We start from the raw sequence: 23,432 nt of genomic DNA on the forward strand, positions 1-23,432 counted from the left end.
TTCTGATTTTACTTATTTGTGCCTTCTCTCTTTTTTCTTGGTGAGTCTAGCTAAAGGTTTGTCAATTTTGTTTATCTTTTCAAAGAACCAGCTCTTGGTTTTATTAATTTTTCTATTGTTTTTAGTCTCTATTTCATTTATTTCTGCTCTGATTTTTATTATTTCCCTTCTTCTACTGATTTTGGGCTTTGTTTGTTCTTCTTTTTCCAGTTCCTTTAGGTGCATTGTTAGATTGTTTATTTGAGATTTTTCTTGTTTGTTGAGATAGGCCTGTATTGCTATAAACTTCCCTCTTAGAACCGCTTTTGCTGTATCCCATAAATTCTGGCATGTCGTATTTTCATTTTCATCTGTCTCCAGGTATTTTTTGATTTCTTCTTTGATTTCTTCATTAACCCAGTCGTTGTTCAGTAGCATTTTGTTTAATCTCCATGTATTTGTGGCTTTTCTGATTTTCTTCCTATAGTTGATTTCTAGTTTCATACCTTTGTAGTCAGAAAAAGACGCTGGTATTATTTCAATCTTCTTAAATTTATGGAGACTTGTTTTGTGGCCTAATATGTGATCAATCCTGGAGAACGTTCCATGTGCCTTTGAAAAGAACGTGTATTCTTCGGTTTTTGGATGGAATGCTCTGTATATATCTACTAGGTCCATCTGTTCTAGTGTGTCGTTTAAGGCCAATGTTTCCTTATTGATCTTCTGTTTGGATGATCTATCCGTTGGTGTAAGTGGAGTGTTAAAGTCCCCTACTATTATTGTGTTACTGTCTATTTCTGTTTTTATGTCTGTTAATAATTGCTTTATATATTTAGGTGCACCTAGATTGGGTGTGTAGATATTTACAAGTGTTATATCCTCTTGTTGGATTGTTCCCTTGATCATTATGTAATGCCCTTCTTTGTCTCTTTTTACAGTTTTTGTTTTAAAGTCTATTTTGTCTGATATGAGTACTGCTACCCCAGCTTTCTTTTCATTGCCATTTGCGTGGAGTATCTTTTTCCATCCCTTCACTTTCAGTTTGTGAGTGTCTTTAGGTCTGAAGTGTGTCTCTTGTATGCAGCATATATATGGGTCTTGTTTTTTTATCCAGTCAGCCACCCTATGCCTTTTAATTGGAGCATTTAGTCCATTGACGTTTAAAGTAGCTATTTATAAGTATGTACTTACTGCCATTTTTTAACTTTTTTTTTTTTTTTTCTCAGTGTTTTAGTAGTCCTTCTCTGTTCCTTACTTCTTCTATACAGAATTGATGGTCACTTTAGTTTGACCTCTATCTGAAAGCTGTACTCTTTAACTACCCTCCTCCCTCCTTTTATGTTTTTGATATCATATCCAACCTCTTTTTGTGCATTTGTATCCATTACGTTCTAATCGTGGAAATAGATAATTTTTCCTATTTGTGGTCTTCTCTTTTCCCCTTAAATCAGTCCCTTTAACATTTCTTGTAACACTGGTTTCTTGGTGACAAACTCCTTTAATTTTTGCTTATCTGGGAAAATTTTGATCTCTCCTTCCATTTTGAACGATAACCTTGCTGGGTAGAGTATTCTTGGCTGTAAGTTTTTTCCTTTTAGCACTTTAAATATATCATGCCATTCTCTTCTAGCCTGTAAGGTTTCTGCTGAGAAGTCAGCTGATAGCCTTATGGGGTTTCCTTTGTATGTAACTTGACATTCTCTTGCGGCTTTTAGGATTCTCTCTTTATCTTTAATTCTGGACATTTTGATTATGATGTGTCTTGGTGTGGGCCTCTTTGGGTTTATCTTGTTTGGGGCTCTCTGTGCCTCCTGTACCTGGATGTCTGTTTCCTTCCTTAGGTTAGGGAAGTTTTCATCTATTATTTCTTGAAATAGATTCTCTGCCCCCTTGTCTCGCTCTTCTCCTTCCGGGACACCTATAACACGGATGTTAGTGAGCTTGATGTTGTCCCAGAGGTCCCTTAGACTGTCCTCACTCTTTTTAATTCTTTTCTCTTTTACCTGTTCACCTTGGGTAATTTCTTCTAGTCTTTCTTCCAGCTCACAGATCCGTTCTTCTGTATCCTCTACTCTGCTTTTGAGTCCCTCTAATGAGTTTTTCATTTCCAGTATTGTATTCTTCATTTCTGATTGGTTCTTTTTTATATCTTCCATTTCTTTGTTGACATTCTCACTGAGTCCATCTATTTGTCTCCCCAGATCAGTGAGCATCCTTAACACTCTTAGTTTGAACTCTCTGTCGGGTAGGTTGCTCATTTCTGTTTCACTAAGTTCCTTTTCTGGGGTTTTGTCCTGTTCCCTTACTTGGAATGTATTCTTTTGCCTCTTCATTTTGCCTCTTTCCCTGTGCTTGTGTCTACGTATTAGGTAGCTCAGCTACGTCTCCTGCTCTTGGATAGGTGACCTTATGTAAGTGATGGCTTAGGAGGCTTCCAGTGTGCTTCCCTCAGTTCTCAATGTTCCAGGGGTGACCCCTATGTGGGCTATGTGTATCCTTCTGCTGTGGCCTGTTTGCTCTCCCTGTAGGCGCCCAGGAGGCTGAGTTATGCTCCTGGCCAGCTGTTGTAATGCTCAGCTGCTTGTAGTTGTTGTGGGCCCTTCAGTCTCTTTATCAGCTGTGGGGAGCCCCAGCACAGTTGGCTGCAAGTTCTAATACCACATTTGTGTTGCAGTATTTCTTTTAAGTGAGTAGGCCCCCAGTGTGGCAGGTTGTTAGGCTCAGGGCCTTACAATTGCTGTAAGCCTCTAGCCTATTAGGTCTCTTGTCAGCTCTCTGAGGATTGCAGCTGGGTGGGGCTGGCCTCAGGCACAGGAGCACCCAATTGTTTCAGGTTTTGGAAGGTGGAGCAAACCTCCTATGTGGGTCTTTGAGAAGTACAAGTCTTCTGTGGCTGAGAAGCCCTGCCGCCCACAGGTCCACACACACAGTCAACACAGTCCTGCCCCGTGTGAGCGCCCCGACCTCCCCAAGTGGACCCAGTCTCTCCACGGCGGGAGCCCCACATACTCTGCCACCGCCCCACACTCTCCACCCGCTCCTTGTGCACACCCTGCCCAGCTCAAGTCAGCTCAGTTGCCAGGCTGCAGAGAATCCAGTCACCAATCTATGCAGGCCCACAAGTTGCCTGAGGGCTTGTTGTTGGGTGGGGCTAGTCTCTAGGGTGGGCTGCCTGCCCTGGCTGAGCTGGATTAAATCGGTGCTCTAGCGGGTGGAGCAGACCCTGGGCTAGCAGGTCTCAGGGAGAACTCCAATGGCGTCTGTGTCAGCACGCTCACACCAGGCCACAACAATGGCCGCCGCCAATGTCCCAGTCCCTGGAGAGGTCTCACCCCTCACCGAGATGCAGTCAGGGCCTATTAGGTGAGTCTCTTGTCACCGAAGCACTGTGCACCTTTCTTTCTGGTGATTTTAGGATGCTTTCTGGAACGGGTGAGTTTGTGCGCGGGCCCTTTAAGAGCCAGTTTTAGTTTCTTTGTGAACCGGGTTTTCTGGGGGTGCTACCCAATGCTTTAGTAGCAGGCAAAGTCAGATATTATGCTGCTGGTCTCAATTGTGCTGGGTCCACAAAATGCCCACAGCGGGGGCGCTCCCCGGCTCAGGGCCCCGCGCCTCCAGGGAGGCTGCGTACCTGTGAGCTGCTCCCGGCGGCCGTGAAGCTGGCGGCTTGTGACGGCAGCGTTTTTCCTCTCCAGAAGGGAGTCTCTGCCTCTTCTACCCCAGTTAGGATTGTCCGTTGTTGCAGGAGTTCCTCTTATCCAGTTTTCAGTTCTGTCTCAGGGGTAATTTTTCCACGAGTAGTTGTAAATTGGCTGTGTCCACGGGAGGAGGTGAGTTCAGAGTCTGCCTACGCCGCCATCTTGACTCCGCCCCTTCTGTTGTTTTCATTTTTGATAAGAGAACTACTTCATAGATGGTTTCTATTTTACTTTTAAAATGCACTTGAAAATTTAACCCTCTTGTAGTTAGTTACATATTTTAGGTTAACCTTCAATCCCTCTCAGTAGTGACAAGGTATATACAATAGAAAGAGCCACATAATTATGAAAACAGTTTATGAAAGATTTTTGATTTTTGCATTTCAGTTTCTTCAGTTATACAGTAGTCCTCCCTTATCCGTGGTTTTGCTTTCCACGGTTTGTTACCTATGGTCCAAAAATATTAAATGGAACGTTCCATAAATAAACAATTCATAGGTTTTAAATTGTACACTGTTCTGAGTAGTGTGATGATATCTGGTGTTGTCCTGCCTGGGACATGAATCATCCCAGCATATCTATGCTGTATATGCTACCTGCCCGTTAGTCACTTAGTAGCTGTCTTGGTTATCAGATCGACTGTCCTGGTATCGCAGTGCCAGTGTTCAGATAACCCTTATTTTACTTACTGGCCCCGGAGTGCAAGAGTAGTGATACTGGCGATTTGGATATGCCAAGGAGAAGCCGTAAAGTGCTTCCTTTAAGTGAAAAGTTGGAAGTTCTTAAGGGGAGACAAAAAATCGTATGCTGAGGTTAAGGTCTACAGTAACTTTTATTACAGCATAATTGTAATAATTGTTCTATTTTGTTAGTTATTGTGGTTAATCTCCTACCGTGCTTAATTTATAAATTAAATTTTAGCATAGTTATGTATGTATAGCAAAAAACAGTATATATAGCGTTCAGTACTACCCACAGTTTCAGGCATCCATTGGGGTTCTTGGAACATATGTGGATAAGGGGGGAGTACTGTACCTGAAATTTTGGCTTTTATTAAGTTGAATATTTATACACCTGGGATATTTCAATACTTGACCACTGTTTTCCTATTTTCATACAATGTCTTATTTATAATTCTGCTCTCTACCAAATCATGATCACAATCTCACATTTAATCTATATTTATTGGGCTGAAAAGGGGAATGCAGGAACTTCACTCTTAAAGGATATTTAAAATGATCAGTTTACTGCTTTCATATCCTCACTGGCATTTAGAATATTTTTTCACACCTTCACAATTAGTGGTTTTATTTACCTATTTCAAAAATAAAGCCTAAAGATTTATTTTACATCTGTGCATTGTGGTAGAGGGAAGAACATTTAATAGGATGTTAGGAAAGCTGCATTATAGTTTGAGCATTGCCTTTAATTTAAATCAGTAGGTAATATAAGGTAAATTACTTTACTGACATTTTCTTTGTATTCATCCATAAGATAGAAGTTAATTTCTAAGTTTTTTTTCAAGTTATTAAACTCTGAAGAATTTCTAAGATGGAGAGGAATCACCTAAAATGTTACTTTAAGAGAGAACCAGTTACACAAAACTGGTAGGTAACACTAAAGTCATTTTCCTGAAATAATGATAGTAATAATAAGAAATTAATATTGAGCACTTAGTATGTAAAGACACTTTGTGCTTCTATGTACTGACTTATTTCATCATCATATAATATCCCACTCCCTATTTTTATAGATGGGGAGACAGGCCCAGAAAGGCTAATAATTTGCCCAAGATTACAAAAGTAGTAACTGATGGAGCCAAGATTCCACCCATATTTTTATCCAGTTTGGTGTTTCAGAAGAAGCCACGTCATCTCTTGGAAAAAATAGAAATTAGCATTTAAAATGATGATGCTAGGTTCTACTAAGGATATTAAGCATATTTCCTTCAAGCTTCCTTATTAAGGAGAGGTTTTTGTAAAGTGTCTGATTACTTAGATGTTAACCTATGCTTTGTATTTTAGATGTTAAAAAGATTAGTATCCAGTTAATCTATTCTAAAAAGCTAACGTTTATTGAGTTCTTCCTAAGGCATTATTCTATATACTTGCGTTAGCTCATTTAATTCTCACAATAACTGGTTTCTCCCCTCCTAATTTTTTTGGATGAAAAAACTGACAGGGGAACATGGTGTAAAAGGTTGCATGATAACTTTTTTTTCTATGCAGAGGAGTTAAAATAATAGACATGTAAAATTGACATTTTTGACTAGGTATTTGAAGACCTTTGTGACAGTCTGCCTTAATGTGAAAGGGATGGTTTCTTCCATGTGCTCTACAATGTTGATTCTAAATCTATACGTCAGCAACATATGTTCAAGTAAAAAATTTAGAGTTTAGAAATTCAGTCAGGGATTTTAATGGCTAGAGTAAAAGTTCAAGGGAGTCAAATTGAATTCAGGTATGTCACTTCTCTTTTGGCTTTGCTTATCTCTGTGATGGCTTTATTCTCAGGCACATTCTAAGTGTTCAAAAAAATGGCCATCAGCGTCTCCAGGCTTCCATTATTCATACAGTTTGTGTCAGAAGGAGAGAGCCATTTTTCCACCAAGTTCCCATATCAGTTCCACAAAAGAACTGAATAACCATGCTAGCCTGGAGCCAGCTCTGATCCAATCTTTGTGTCCAGGGAAACTTCAACTAGCCAGCATGGGGGGCAAGTGAAGCAGGGAATCTTATGTTTGGCTCCATTGGAATTAAATCAGGAGGCACAGTTCCCAAATGACATGGACAAAGTAACAGATGTTTGATAACTGTTGAATGCATGCTCTCTCATAAAGCTAACATCCGAATGTCTGACTTTTCACTCAGAATATTTTATCATAGGCATAGCTTCCTTCTGCTCCTGGGTATGTCTTTCCATTCTTTAGAATGCCTTGGTCACTGTTCTGAAGGACCTGGATCCTGCTTTGTCATACCATGACAAATTATGATCCTAAGGCATGTTGGATGTATGGAGTAAGAAGAAGGAAATGTGAATTGTTGCCAGCATTTCACTGACTATGCTAGAGTTCCCTGACTCTGAGATAAGGGTGACTGACACACGAGGATCATTTTATCTTGATTTTAAAAATTTTGGATAGAAAACATTCCTAATGCAATTTGATATACATATTAAAAATTGAGGGACATGTGACACTATTGGCCCATACTTTTAGACCTCAAGTTCCTTGTAGTAGGAATAGGAGTCTTAGAGCTTAAACAATTGATAGTATTCTATTCTATCCTCTAATATGGGTCATCTAATTTTTTGCCTCTCCTTTCCTTGTTTCTAAATCTTACACTTTGTGTTTCCCCTTCAGTATTTTTTTCTCTCTGTCCTAAGCTTGTCTGCGGCATCTGAAAGACTCAACCCTACTAATGATATTCAGGGTATAACAGGTCAGTAAACTGTTCTCGATTTTGTCTTCTACTGAAGTCACTCAATGGAACTTTGTTTTTAAATTATGTGACCAGAAGACAGGAGGCTACAGTTAGCCTCACAGAGTTTCCAAGGGACTCAATGATTATGAAATGTGAGCTCAATTTTTTGGCTAGAAATATTAACTGAATTGGTGAACAACTGGCTTCTAGAATGCAAAAAAGCCTTCATTTATAGTGGTTTTCAGAAGTAGATGAGAATTTTGGTACAAAATTAAGGCAAGTGGTTTTAATGGAAACATCCTATTTAGATTAAAGAGATTTCTGTTACTATGGAAGTAATCGTGCGTTTTTTTCTCTATGCAACTTGTGCGAGTTTTTAACTGAAATCTATGGAGAGAGAATATTATTGGGATTAATTTCAATCTCAGAACACTCAATTTGTTATTTTTTACTTTTGTTTTTTTAAAAATATTTAAATAGGGGCTGACCGGGTGGTGTAGTTAAGTTCGTGCACTCTGCTTCTGCAGCCCTGGGTACATGGGTTCAGATCCTGGGCGCAGACCTACACACTGCTCATCAAGCCATGCTGTGGTGGGTGTCCCATATAGAACGTGGAGGAAGAGGGGCACAGATGTTAGCTCAGGGACAATCTTCCTCAGCAAAAAGAGGAAGATTGGCAATGGATGTTAGCTCAGGGCTAATCTTCCTCACACATACACACAATATATTTTTAAATGCACATAAAATATGTAGTGTATATAAACTTCCTTTGGATTTTTTTTTTTTAATTTTGTTGACTTTCAAGTGTACATCCTTATATTTTTACCTCCCTATGGCCTACATCGTGTTCACCACCAAAAGTCTAGTTGCCATCTGTCATTGTACAAATGTACCCTTTTACTTCTTTTGCCTCCCCCACTCCTCTTCCCCTCCCCTCTGGTAACCACAAATCTATTCTCTGTATCTATGTGTTTGTTGTTGTTTTCTTATTTTCCACATATGAGTGACATCTTAACGATATTTGGCTTTCTCCCTCTGACTTATTTCGCTTAGCATAATACTCTCAAGGTCCTTCCATGTTGTCACAAATGGCAAAATTTCATCGTTTTTATGGCTGAGTAGTAGTTCATTTTATATATATACCACATCTTCTTTATCCATTTGTCCATTGATGAGCACTTAGGTTGTTTCCAGGTCTTGGCTATTGTGAGTAGTGCTGTAATGAACATAGAGGTGCGTATATCTTTTCAAATTAGTGTTTTTGTGGTCTTTGGATAAATACACAAAAGTGAAATAGCTAGATCATATGATATCTCTATTTTTAATTTTTTGAGGAATCTGCATGCTGTTTTCCATAGTGGCTGCACCAGTTTACATTCCTACCAGCAGTGTACGAGGGTTCCCTTTGCTCCACATCCTTTCCAATGTTTGTTATTTCTTGTCTTTTTAATAATAGCCATTCTGAGAGGTGTGAGGTGATATCTCATTGTGGTTGTGATTTGCATTTCCCTAATAATTAGTGATGTTGAACAACTTTTCATATGCCTGTTGGCCATCTCTATATCTTCTTTGGGAAAGCATCTGTTCAGATCCTCTGCTCATTTTTTAATCGGTTTGTTCATTTTTTGTTGTTAAGTTGTATGAGTTCTTTATATGTTTTGAATATTAACCCCTTGTAGGATAAATGCTTTGCAAGTATCTTTTCCCACTTGGTATGTTGTCTTTTCATTTTGTTGATGGCTTCTTTTGCCATTAAGAAGATTTTCAGTTTGATGTAGTCCCATTTGTTTATTTTTTCTTTTGTTTCCTTCACCTGAGGAGACATATTTAAAAAGATACTACTAAGACCAATGTCAAAGAGTATACTGCCTATGTTTTCCTCTAAGAGTTTTATGATGTCAGGTCTTATATTCAAGTGTTTAATCCATTTTGAGTTAATTTTTGTGTATAGTGTAAGATAATGGTCTACTTTCATTCTTTTACATGTGGCTGTCCAATTTTCCCAGCACCATTTATTGAAGAGACTTTCCTTTCTTCATTGTATGTTCTTGGCTCTTTTGTCAAAAATTCACTGTCGATGAATGTGCAGGTTTATTTCTGGTCTCTTAATTCTGTTCCATTGATCTCTGTGTCTGTTTATCTGCCAGTACCATACCATAGTGTTTTGATTACTACAGCATTGTAGTATACTTTGAAATCAGTGAATGTGATGCCTCCAGCTTTGTTCTTTTTTTCCTCAAGATTGCTTTGGCTTTATTTGTTCTTTTTCTAGTTCCTTTAGATGTAATGTTCGGTTGTTTGAGGATTTTTCTCGTTCCTCAAGGTAGGCCTATATTGCTATGAAGCTCCCTTAGTGCTGCTATTGCTATATCTCATAGATTTTGGTATGTCATATTTTCATTTTCATTTGTCTCCAAGTATTTTTTTTTTGTGAGCAAGATCAGCCCTGAGCTAACATCTGATGCCAATCCTCCTCCTCTTTTTTTTTTTTTTGCTGAGGAAGATTGGCCCTGAGCTAACATCCATGCCCATCTTCCTCTACTTTATATGGGACTCCACCACAGCATGGCTCGACAATCAGTGAGTTGGTGCATGCCCAGGATCCGAACTGGTGAACCTCAGGCTGCCACAGTGGAGCATGTGCACTTAACTGCTTGAGCCACCGGGCCGACCCCCTGTCTCCAAGTATTTTTTGATTTCACCTTTGCTTTCTTCAGTGACCCAATAGCTGTTCAGTAGCATTTTGTTTAATCTCCACATATTTGTGACTTTCCAATGTTTTTTTAGTTGATTTCTGGTTTCATAATGTTTTGGTCAGAAAAGATGCTTGATATTGTTTCAGTCTTCTTAAATTTATTGAGACTTGTTTTGTGGCCTAATATGTGATCTATCCTGGAGAATGTTTCATATGCATTCTAAAAGAATGTGTCTTCTGCAGTTTTTGGATGGAATGCTCTATATATATCTACTAAGTCCATCTGGTCTAGTGTGTCATTTAAGGCCAATGTTTCCTAATTGATCTTCTGTCTAGATGATCTGTCCATTGATGTAAGAGGGGTGTTAAATTCCCCTATTATTGTGTTACTGTCAGTTTCTCCTTTTATGTTTGTTAATATTTGCTTTATGTATTTAGGTGCTCCTATGTTGGGCACATAGTGTTATATCCTCTTGTTGGATTGTTCCCTTTGTCATTATGTAATGTGCCTTTCTTTGCCTCTTGTTTCAGTTTTAGTTTTAAAGTCTTTTTTGTTTGATATAAGTACTGCTACCTCAGCTTTCTTTTCATTTCCATTTGTATGGATATCTTTTATAATCCTTTCACTTTTAGTTTGTATAGCGTCTTTAGATTTGAAGTCTATCTCTTGTAAGCAGAATATAGATGGGTCTTGTTTCTTTATCCAATCAGCCACCCTATGTCTTTTGATTGGAGCACTTACTCTATTTACATTTAAAGTAATTATTGACAACTATGTACTTATTGCCATTTGGTTACTTTTTTCTGTTTTTTATTTTTTATTTTTGGTAGTTCTCTATTTCTTTCTTCTTTTCTTGCTCTCTTCCCCTGTGATTTTAATTACTTTCTTTAGTGTTATGTTTAGGTTCCTTTCTCTTTACATTTTTGTCTATTTATTATGGGTTTTTGTTTGTGGTTGCCATAAGGTCATATATAATAACGTATGTGGATAGCAATCTATGTTAAGTTGATGATCTCTTAAGTTCGACCTCATATTAAATGCCCTACACTTTTACTCCCATCCCCATATTTTACGTTTTTTATATCATATAACCTTTTAAATTTTTCGTATCCCTTAACCTCTTATTGTAGATGTAGATTATTTTAGATGAGTTTAGATCCCCATTTGTGTCATTTCTTATTTCAAAATCAAAAACCTATGTTCTGTTTCTAGAAAAACTCATGCAAGAACTGGAGCTCTTCTCATACTTTGTAAGCCGACATCTTTAGAAACATACATTATCTGTTTGATAGCAGCTGTCTTTCATCACTGCCATCTAGTTACACAGTTTGGAATAATTTGAGAACAGACTCCACTGATTCCTCATTTTATTAATAAATTCTAAATAATGGTTATGGTGAATGTTACTGATTTCCCATATCAACTCTATTCATTCTTTTATTCATCCTAACAGTTCTTCACTTATCACTCAAGTGTCCCACCTTGCCTGAACCCATGTGATTTAAGAATAGCTGGCCCCATCCTTAGAGAGTGATCTTGATTGGCCTGGGTTATCCCATTCCCTTAGCAACTCTTAAATCAATCAGGGCATGGCATTCCATTTGCCAGGACTTGGCATAGAACTCAACAGTTTACCATACTTAGGCCAATGGGATGCCATGGAAGTTTTTCTGAGGACTTCTGGGAAAGAGGTTTACTTACTCTTAGAAGAGAGCCAATGGAAGAGACACTTTTTCATTTCACTTCAGGGAATAAATTATGTGAATGTGAAGCCTGGAACTGTTATAACTATTTTACCAGGTTCAGGGAACTAAATTAAGGATAAATCCAACAAATAAGACAAAGCCAGAAGCATCTTGCATGATAGAATAGGGTAGAATTTTTTGTAATCTTTGAGAAACTTTTCTACTTAACTGGGCCTTAACACAAAGACCTTGTAATTACAGTCAAGGATTTACAGAAACAGGAAAAAATTATTGGGACGAGGTCATAGATCTGAATAAAATGGAAGGTGTGGGTGCAGGATCAGTGGACAAACAGATCTTGATAAAACAAAGTACACTTCAGCTCACTAAGAGGTCACATAGGGATATGTTTTGCAACTGAACTCATCAAACCCAAGTGTTAATGTGGGGAAAATGTGCTCAGAGCACAGTGGAGTTGCGTAGTAAAAATTTGATAGAGGAGGAAAGGGGGAGAACTTTTATGATGTCACATTTAATCTTCATATCATCTCTCTCTGGTGAGCGACATTGTTTTAACTCAATAGCCCACAATCTTGTGAGGAGGAAGGAAGAGCTTATTTCTCCTCTGTGTTTGGGGATGTGTTTCTTGGTGCAATCTGGCAAAATAGCAGTCCAGATGGGATATTGATTCGGAATGAAGGAAAAAAATCAAAATATTTTTTTAAACATTTATTTTTTTAATTTTAATTTGTTGGGGCTGGCCCAGTGGTGTAGTGGTTAAGTTCATGCGCTCTACTTCGGTGGCCATGGGGTTTGCAGATTCAGATCCCGGGTGCAGACCTACACACTGCTTATCAACTCATCGTGTGCATCTCAAATATAAAGTAAAGGAAGATGGGCACAGATGTTAGCCCAGGGCCAATCTTTCTCAACAGAAAGAGGAGGATTGGCAACAGATGTTAGCTCAGGGCTAATCTTCCTGACCAAAAAAAAAAAATTTTTTTTTATTTGTTTTAATTCTATTTTTTTTAGTTAGGCATAATTTACATATAACATTAGTTTCAGGTGTATAACATAATGATTTGATATTTGTGTATATTGTGAAATGATTACCACAATAAGTCTAGGTAACATCTGTCACTACACATAGTTACAAAATTTTTATGACTGGAAGTCTGTAACTTTTGTCCCCCTTCACCCGTTTTGCCAACACCCTACCCCCTATCTCTGGTAACCAACAATCTGTTCTCTGTATTTATGAGCTTTTTTTATCCACATATAAGTGAGATCATACAGTATTTGTCTTTCTCTGTCTGACTTATTTCACTTAGCATAATGCCCTTAAAGTCTATCCATGTTGTCACGAATGGCACATGAAAAGATACTCAAAAAATGAAATAAGATTTCATTCCTTTTTATGGCTGAATAATATTCCATTGTGTATATATACCACATTTTCTTCATCTATTCAGACATCAGTGGACACTTAGGTTGTTTCCATATCTTGGCTGTTGTAAATAAAGTTGCAGTGAATGTAGAGGTGCATATATCTTTTCAAATTAGTGTTTTCTTCAGATAGATACCCAGAAGTGGAATTGCTGGATCATATGGTAGTTCTATTTTCAATTTTTTGAGGAAATTTAATGCTGTTTTTCATAGTGGCTGCACCAACTTACATTCCAACCAACAGAGCACAAAGGTTCCCTTTTCTCCAATGCTTGTTTTTTGTGTTTTATTAATAGCCCTTCTATTTAATAGACGTGAAGTGATATCTCATCGTGGTTTTGATTTTCATTTCCCTGATAATTAATGATGTTAAGTATCTTGTCATGTGCCTGTTGGCATCTGTATATCTTCTTTGGAAAAACATCTATTCAGATCTTCTGCCCATTTTCAATCAGATTGTTTGTTTTTTTTGCTATTGAGTAGTATGAGTTCTTTATATATTTTGGATATTAACCCCTTATCAGATACCTGATTTGCAAATATTTTCTCCCATTTAGTAGGTTGCCTTTTCATTTTGTTGATGATTTTCTTTGCTGTGCAGAAGCTTTTTAGTTTGATGAAGTCCCACTTGTTTATTTTGCTTCTGTTGCCTTTGCTTTTGTTGTCATCCAACGAATCATCACCGAGACTGATGTCAAGGAGCTTACTGCCTGTTTTTTTCTAGTAGTTTTATGGTTTCAAGTCTTAAGTTCAAGTCTTTAATCCAATTTGAGTTAACTTCTGTGCATGGTATAAAATAGTGGTCCAATTTCATTCTTTTGCATATGGCTGTCTAGTTTTCCCAACACTATTTATTGAAGAGACTGTCCTTTCTCCATTGCATATTGTTGGCTCCTTTCTTGTAAATTAATTGACTATATAGTCATGGGTTTATTTCTAGACTATTCTGTTCCATTGATCTATGTGTGTGTTTTTATGACAGTATCATACTGTTTTGATTCCTATAGCTTTGTAAATACAGTTTGAAATCAGGAAGCATGATGCCTCCAGCTTTGTTCTTCTTTTTGAAGATGGCTTTGGCAAATTGGAGTCTTTTGTGGTTCCATGCAAATTTTAGGATTGTTTGTTCTAGTTCTGTGAAAATGCCATGGGAATTTTTTTTGTGTGTGTGAAGAATATTAGCCCTGAGCTACCCTCCATTGCCAATCTTCCTCTTTTTTCCTAAGGAAGATTGGCCCTGAGCTAACATCCATGCCCATCTTCCTCTATTTTATATGTGGGATGCCTGTCACAGTATGTCTTGATAAGTGGTGCATAGGTCTGTGCCTGGGATCTGAACCAGCGAACCCCAGGCCACTGAAGCAGGGCTTGCAAACTTAACCACTATGACACTGGGCTGGTCCCTGGAATTTTGATAGGGATTGCATTGAATCTGTAGATTGCTTGGGTAGTATGGCTATTTTAATATTAATTCTCCCAATTCATGAGCACAGAATATCTTTCCACTTATTTGTGTCTTCAGTTTTTTTCATTGGTGTCTTATAGTGTTCAGTGTATAGGTTTTTTACCTCCTTGGTTAACTTTATTGCTAGGAATTTTATTCTTGTTGATACAATTATAAATGAGATTGTTTTCTTAATTTCTCTTTCTCATAGTTTGTTACTAGTATATAGAAACACAAGATTTTTGTATATTGGTTTTGTATCCTACAACTTTACTAAATTTGTTTATTAGTTCTAACAGTTCCATGAGAGCACTTCACAGGCCTTAGAAGTGTGACAGACTAGACACCTGCCCCTCAGGCCAACACTTTAAGATTTACAAATGAATCTCTTTCACACAAGGTCTGGGTGCTTTTCAAATGACTGTTTCTGCGCTGGGCCCTGTGGTGAATGAGTCAGTGCATGACCCCTTTAAGAAGTTTCTCACTTCATTACAGCCCTTTGGGGCTCTTGGGAGAGCCTTATTGATTTTTAAAGCCAAATGTTTTTCAAGCTTGCCTCTTAGGTGCAGGTCCTAAAAGTTGGGGTGCCAGATTTGGGGAACAAACTCTTTGCCTCTCTGGGAAAACCACTGGGTTTATGAGTTCCCTCCCATTTGTTCTCTGCACTGAGGGGTGGGGTTTATGGTGAGATTGGGTCTCAGCCTCTCCTACCCACTTCAGTGTGGCCTCTTTCTCATTTGCCTGATGTGAAGGAGTTGCTCAGCTTATTTTCACCCCTTTTTCAGAGGAAATTGTTCCATATGTAGCTGTAGATTCTGTGTGTTCCTAGGAGGAGGTGAGTTCAGGATCTTCCTGTGTCACCATCTTGAACCACCTCCTCTAAAAACATTTATATCCAGTCTTCTTAGAGCTTCCTAAAAATGGAGAGGAAATATGAACTAATACAGATTTTGGAAGTATGTTCAATACAGCATGTCAGTAAACTTACATTAATTAAATTCAACAAAAATGTATTAAACATTTCCAGTGGGACACTTTGGGAGATACACAGATATAAAAGACAATGTCTGCCTTCAAGGAGATTAAATCTTCAATGGAGATAAAATACATATTCAAGGAGAATGTGAGTATGAATTCAGATGAAGAGTTAGGATTTATTGGGGAAATGAATGAGATTTAGGGATGCTATATATATAAGAGAGGTGATGGAACATAGGAGAGGAGTATAGTTGCAAGTGAAGTTGAAAGCTGTATTAGAGTCAGATTGCCTAGAGTTATTCGTTTGGATTCAGTCTCTTCACATAAAGTGATGCTTTGGAAAATTCTAAAAATACCGTAATTATCTATTGAAATTAAATCAAAAAGTACATAAAACGTAATAGTCTCACTGTCAACAAAAATAATCTGTAACCAATCTATAAATCAAAATTGGGGTGAGTTTATTATGAGCAAGACCTGAGGACCATATAGCCCAGGAGAATCCTTTCACAAAGGAATGGAGCATTCCAAAGAAGCTGGGGTGTACAGAGTGGTTATATACCATCAAAGAGCATGCATCACATATGATTGGAATGTCTCTTTTAAAATAGTCATGAGATTGTCTCACAGGCACAGCATTTCACACAGTAATTGATGAACGCAGCAGGTAGCAGGTCTGTGGTCTTGAGCTAGGTGGTCCCAGCAGGTCAGCAATCAATCCATAGCCTGGGGAGAGATGCTTATCCCTAAGGAAATGCTGATGTGGGGAAAGTTACTTTATCTTTAAGGGCATTGTTCTTGTCTTTTGGACATAGTAAATATTTAAAGCAGATATACAATGCATGCTCAATGGGCATGTCAGGCCCTTTTGGAAAAACAAGGTCAGGCTGAATTAGTTTTACACCAATTGGCTTCCTCATATACTCCAATATATCCTATTGCCGGTCATTTATTTATCATCACTTTTCAATCTAATTTATATGGATGGCATATTATCAGTTTGATGTTTATTATTCCAGGCTTTTTTCTATGTTTACATAACAATTTGTAGTTTTAAAATTATTATTTTAAAAATAATGTATACATATTTTGGCAAATAGCTTTTTCCCACTTAGTGTATCATGAACATATGCCTGAGTGCATATTGACTACATTTTTTCTTTTTAATGGTTTCATCTTTTTTAATGTATCGATGTACCAAAATGTCTGTCCATTCACCTATTCTTGGGCTGTTAGAGAACTCCTAAATGCTGCTATTACAACTGTGCTATAATGAATAATCTCATATATATATTTTATTTATTTATTTATTTATTTATATATTTTTTTGCCTAGGCTGGCTCATTGTTTTTCCCAGAAATGCTCATTTTCCTATTTTTCTTTTGCTATTTTATTTATTTATTTTTTAATTTATTTTTTTTTAAATTTTTTGTTTATTGCAGTAACATTGGTTTATGACATTGTAAAAATTTCAGGTGTACATCATTGTACTTCTATTTCTGCATAGATTACATCATGTTCACCACCAAAATACTAATTACAACCCATCACCACACACATGTACCGAATTATCCCTTTCACCCTTCTCCCTCCCCCCTTCCCCTCTGGTAACCACCAATCCAATCTCTGTCCCTATGTGTTTGTTTATTGTTGTTATTATCTACTACTTAATGAAGGAAATCATACGGTATTTGACCTTCTCCCTCTGACTTATTTCACTTTGCATTATACCCTCAATGTCCATCCATGTTGTCACAAATGGCTGGATTTCATCGTTTCTTATGGCTGAGTAGTATTCCATTGTGTATATATACCACAGCTTCTTTATCCATTCATCCCTTGATGCGCACTTAGGTTGCTTCCAAGTCTTGGCTATTGTGAATAACGCTGCAATGAACACAGGGGTGCATGTACCTTTACAAATTGGTGTTTTCAAGTTCTTTGGATAAATACCCAACAGTGGAATAGCTGGATCATGTGGTAGTTCTATCCTTGATTTTTTGAGGAATCTCCATACTGTTTTCCATAGTGGCTGCACCAGTTTGCACTCCCACCAGCAGTGTATGAGAGTTCCCTTCTCTCCACATCCTCTCCAACACATGTTGTTTCCTGTCTTGTTAATTATAGCCATTCTGACGGACATGAGGTGATATCTCATTGTAGTTTTGATTTGCATTTCCCTGATAGTTAGTGATTTTGAACATCTTTTCATGTCTGTTGGCCATCTGTATATCTTCTTTGGAGAAATGTCTGTTCAGGTCTTTTGCCCATTTTTTAATTGGGTTGGTAGTTTTTTTGTTGCTGAGATGCATGAGTTCTTTATATATTTTGGAGATTAAGCTCTTATCAGAAGTATGGTTTGCAAATATCTTCTCCCAATTGTTAGGTTGTCTTTTCGTTTTGTTGATGGTTTCCTTTGCTGTGCAGAAACTTTTTAGTTTGATGTAGTCCCATTTGTTTATTTTTTCTATTGTTTCTCTTGCCCGGTCAGACGTGGTATTTGAAAAGATGTTGCTAAGACCAATGTCAAAGAGCGTACTGCCTATGTTTTCTTCTAGAAGTTTCACAGTTTCAGGTCTTACATTCAAGTCTTTAATCCATTTAGAGTTAATTTTTGTGTATGGTGTAAGGTAAGGGTCTACTTTCATTTTTTTGCATATGGCTATCCAGTTTTTCCAACACCATTTGTTGAAGAGACTTTCTTTTCCCCATTGTATGTTCTTGGCTCCTTTGTCAAAGATTAGCTGTCCATAGATGTGTGGGTTTATTTCTGGGCTTTCGATTCTATTCCATTGATCTGTGTGTCTGTTTTTGTGCCAGTACCATGCTGTTTTGGTTACTATAGCTTTGTAGTATATTTTGAAATCAGGGAGTGTGATACCTCCAGCTTTGTTCTTTTTTCTCAGGATTCCTTTAGCTATTCAGGGTCTTCTGTTGTTCCATATAAATTTTAGGATTCTTTGTTCTATTTCTGTGAAAAATGTTGTTGGAACTTTGATAGAGATTGCATTGAATCTATAGATGGCTTTAGGAAGTATGGACATCTTAACTATGTTAATTCTTCCAATCTAAGAGCACGGAATATCTTTCCATTTCTTTGTGTCTTCTTCAATTTCTTTCAGAAATGTTTTATAGTTTTCGGTGTACTGATCTTTCACCTCTTTGGTTAAGTTTATTCCTAGGTATTTTATTCTTTTTGTTGCAATTGTAAATGGGATGGTATTCTTAATTTCTCTTTCTGCTACTTCATTGGTAGTGTACAGAAATGCAACTGATTTTTGTATGTTGATTTTGTATCCTGCAACTTGACCATATTCGTTTATTACTTCTAAAAGTGTTTTGCTGGATTCTTTATGGTTTTCTATATATAAAATCATGTCATCTGCAAATAGTGACAGTTTCACTTCTTCCTTTCCAATTTGGATCCCTTTTATTTCTTTCTCTTGCCTGATTGCTCTGGCTAGGACTTCCAGTACTATGTTAAATAGGAGTGGTGACAGTGGGCATCCTTTTCTGGTTCCTGTTCTTAGAGGGATGGCTTTCAGTTTTTCACCATTGAGGATGATATTAGCTGTGGGTTTCTCATATATTGTCTTTATTATGTTGAGGTACTTTCCTTCTATCCCCATTTTATTCAGAGTTTTTATCATAAATGGATGCTGTATCTTGTCAAATGCTTTCTCTGCATCTATTGAGATGATCATGTGATTTTTATTCTTCATTTTATTAATGTGGTGTATTACGTTGATTGATTTGCGAATGTTAAACCATCCCTGCATCCCTGGAATAAATCCCACTTAATCGTGGTGTATAATCTTTTTAACATATTGTTGTATGCGATTTGCTAGTATTTTGTTGAGGATTTTCGCATCGATGTTCATCAGTGATATTGGCTTGTAATTTTCTTTTTTTGTGTTGTCCTTGTCTGGTTTTGGTATCAGGGTAATGTCAGCTTCATAGAATGAGTTAGGGAGCTTCACCCCCTCCTCAATTTTTTGGAAGAGTTTGAGAAGGATAGGTATTAAGTCTTCTTTGAATGTTTGGTAGAATTCACCAGGGAAGCCGTCTGGTCCTGGACTTTTATTTTGGGGGAGGTTTGTGATTACTGTTTTGATCTCCTTACTGGTGATTGGTCCATTCAAATTCTCTACTTCTTCTTGATCCAGTTTTGGAAGGTTTTATGATTCTAAGAACTTATCCATTTCTTCCAGATTGTTGAATTTGTTGGCATATAGCTTTTCATAGTATTCTCTTATGTATTTCTGAGGTGTCTGTTGTAACCACTCCTCTTTCATTTCTGATTTTACTTATTTGTGCCTTCTCTCTTTTTTTCTTGGTGAGTCTAGCTAAAGGTGTGTCAATTTTGTTGATCTTTTCAAAGAACCAGCTCTTGGTTTTATTAATTTTTTCTATTGTTTTTTCTCTATTTCATTTATTTCTGCTCTGATTTTTATTATTTCCCTTCTTCTATTGATTTTGGGCTTGGTTTGTTCTTCTTTTTCCAGTTCCTTTAGGTGCATTGTTAGATTGTTTATTTGAGATTTTTCTTGTTTGTTGAGATAGGCCTGTATTGCTATAAACTTCCCTCTTAGAACTGCTTTTGCTGTACCCCACAAATGCTGGCATGTCGGATTTTCATTTTCATTTGTCTCCAGGTATTTTTTGATTTCTTCTTTGATTTCTTCGTTAACCCAGTCGTTGTTCAGTAGCATTTTGTTTAATCTCCACGTATTTGTGGTTTCTCTGTTTTTCTTCCTATAGTTGATTTCTAGTTTCATACCGATGTGGTCAGAAAAGATGCTTGGTATTATTTCAATCTTCTTAAATTTATGGAGACTTGTTTTGTGGCCTAATATGTGATCAATCCTGGAGAATGTTCCATGTGCATTTGAAAAAACGTGTATTCTTCGGTTTTTGGATGGAATGCTCTGTATATATCTACTAGGTCCATCTGTTCTAGTGTGTCGTTTAAGGCCAATGTTTCCTTATTGATCTTTTGTTTGGATGATCTATCCGTTGGTGTAAGTGGAGTGTTAAAGTCCTCTACTATTATTGTGTTACTGTCTATTTCTGTTTTTATGTCTGTTAATAATTGTTTTATATATTTAGGTGCACCTACATTGGGTGCGTAGATATTTACAAGTGTTATATCCTCTTGTTGGATTGTTCCCTTGATCATTATGTAATGCCCTTCTTTGTCTCTTTTTACAGTTTTTGTTTTAAAGTCTATTTTGTCTGAGTACTACTACCCCAGGTTTCTTTTCATTGCCATTTGCGTGGAGTATCTTTTTCCATCCCTCCACTTTCAGTTTGTGAGTGTCTTTAGGTCTGAAGTGTGTCTCTTGTATGCAGCATATATATGGGTCTTGTTTTTCTATCCAGTCAGCCACCCTATGCCTTGTAATTGGAGCATTTTGTCTATTGATGTTTAAAGTAGCTATTGATAAGTATGTACTTACTGCCATTTTTTAACTTTTTTTTTTTTCTCAGTGTTTTAGTAGTCCTTCTCTGTTCCTTTCTTCTTCTATACAGAATTGATGGTCACTTTAGTTTGAACTCTGTCTGAAAGCTGTACTCTTAACTCCCCTCCTCTCTCCTTTTATGTTTTTGATATCATATCTAACCTCTTTTTTGTGTATTTGTATCCATTACGTTCTAATCATGGAAATAGATAATTTTTCCTATTTGTGGTCTTCTCTTTTCCCCTTAAATCAGTCTCTTTAACATTTCTTGTAGCACTGGTTTCTTGGTGACAAACTCCTTTAATTTTTGCTTATCTGGGAAAATTTTGATCTCTCCTTCCATTTTGAATGATAACCTTGCTGGGTAGAGTATTCTTGGCTGTAAGTTTTTTCCTTTTAGCACTTTAAATATATCGTGCCATTCTCTTCTAGCCTGTAAGGTTTCTGCTGAGAAGTCAGCTGATAGCCTTATGGGGTTTCCTTTGTATGTAATTTGACATTCTCTTGCGGCTTTTATGATTCTCTCTTTATCTTTAATTCTGAACATTTTGATTATGATGTGTCTTTGTGTGGGCCTCTTTGGGTTTATCTTGTTTGGGGCTCTCTGTGCCTCCTGTACCTGGATGTCTGTTTCCTTCCTTAGGTTAGGGAAGTTTTCATCTATTATTTCATGAAATAGATTCTCTGCCCCCTTGTCTCGCTCTTCTCCTTCTGGGACACCTATAACACGGATGTTAGTGCGCTTGATGTTGTCCCAGAGGTCCCTTAGACTGTCCTCACTCTTTTTAATTCTTTTTTCTTTTACGTGTTCACCTTGGGTAATTTCTTCTAGTCTTTCGTCCAGCTCACAGATCCGTTCTTCTGTATCCTCTACTCTGCTTTTGAGTCCCTCTAATGAATTTTTCATTTCCAGTATTGTATTCTTCATTTCTGATTGGTTCTTTTTTATATCTTCCATTTATTTGTTGACATTCTCACTGAGTTCATCTATCTTCTCCCCAGATCAGTGAGCATCCTTAACACTCTTAGTTTGAACTCTCTGTCGGGTAGGTTGCTCATTTCTGTTTCACTTAGTTCCTTTTCCAGGGTTTTGTCCTGTTCCCTTACTTGGAATGTCTTCTTTTGCCTCCTCATTTTGCCTCTTTCCCTGTGCTTGTGTCTACGTATTAGGTAGGTCAGCTACGTCTCCTGCTCTTGGATAGGTGACCTTATGTAAGTGATGCCTTAGGAGGCTTCCAGTGTGCTTCCCTCAGTTCTCAATGTTCCAGGGGTGACCCCTATGTGGACTACGTGTGTCCTTCTGTTGTGGCCTGTTTGCTCTCCCTGTAGGCGCCCAGGGAGGCTGAGTTATGCTCCTGGCCAGCTGTTGTAATGCTCAGCTGCTTGTAGTTGTTGTGGGCCCTTCAGTCTCTTTATCAGGTGTGCGGAGCCCCAGCACAGTTGGCTGCAAGTTCTAATACCACATTTGTGTTGCAGTATTTCTTTTAAGTGAGTAGGCCCCCAGTGTGGCAGGTTGTTAGCCTCAGGGGCTTACAATTGCTGTAAGCCTCTAGCCTATTAGGTCTCTTGTCAGCTCTCTGAGGATTGCAGCTGGGTGGGGCTGGCCTCAGGCAGGGGAGCACCCAATTGTTTCAGGCTTTGGAAGGTGGGGCAAACCTCCTATGTGGGTCTTTGAGAAGCACAAGTCTTCTGCAGCTGACAAGCCCTGCCGCCCACAGGTCCACACACACAGTCAACACAGTCCTGCCCCGTGTGAGCACCCTGACCTCCCCAAGCGGACCCAGTCTCTCCACGGCGGGAGCCCCACACACTCCACCAATGCCCCACACTCTCCACCCGCTCCTTGTGCACACTCTGCCCCGCTCAAGTCGGCTCAGTTGCCAGGCTGCAAAGAATCCAGTCACCAATCTATGCAGGCCCACAAGTTGCCTGAAGGCTTGTTGTTGCATGGGGCCAGTCTCTAGGGTGGGCTGCCTGCCCTGGCTGAGCTGGATTAAATCGGTGCTCTAGTGGGTGGGGCAGACCCTGGGCTAGCAGGCCTCAGGGAGAACTCCAATGGTGTCTGTGTCAGCATGCCCACACCGGGCCACAACAATGGTTGCCGCCAATGTCCCAGTCCCTGGAGAGGTCTCACCCCTCACCGAGATGCACTCAGGGCCTATTAGGTGAGTCTCTTGTCACCAAAGCACTGTGCACCTTTCTTTGTGGTGATTTAACGATGCTTTCTGAAACGGGTGAGTTTGCGCATGGGCCCTTTAAGAGCCAGTTTTAGTTTCTTTGTGAACCGGGTTTTCTGGTGGTGCTCCCCAGTGTTTTAGTAGCAGGCACAGTCAGATATTATGCCACTGGTCTCGATTGTGCTGGGTCCACAAAATGCCCACAGTGGGGGCGCTCCCAGCTCAGGGCCCCACGCCTCCAGGGAGGCTGCATACCTGTGAGCTGCTCCCAGCGGCCATGAATCTGGCGGCTTGTGAAGGCGGTGTTTTTCCTCTCCAGAAGGGAGTCCCTGCCTCTTCTACCTCAGTTAGGATTGTCCGTTGTTGCAGGAGTTCCTCTTATGCAGTTTTCAGTTCTGTCTTAGGGGTAATTTTTCCACGAGTAGTTGTAAATTGGCTGTGTCCA

Source organism: Ceratotherium simum, chromosome 8 (assembly GCF_057802395.1).
Source record: "Ceratotherium simum simum isolate JZ-2026a chromosome 8, ASM5780239v1, whole genome shotgun sequence".
Lineage (NCBI taxonomy): Eukaryota > Metazoa > Chordata > Mammalia > Perissodactyla > Rhinocerotidae > Ceratotherium > Ceratotherium simum.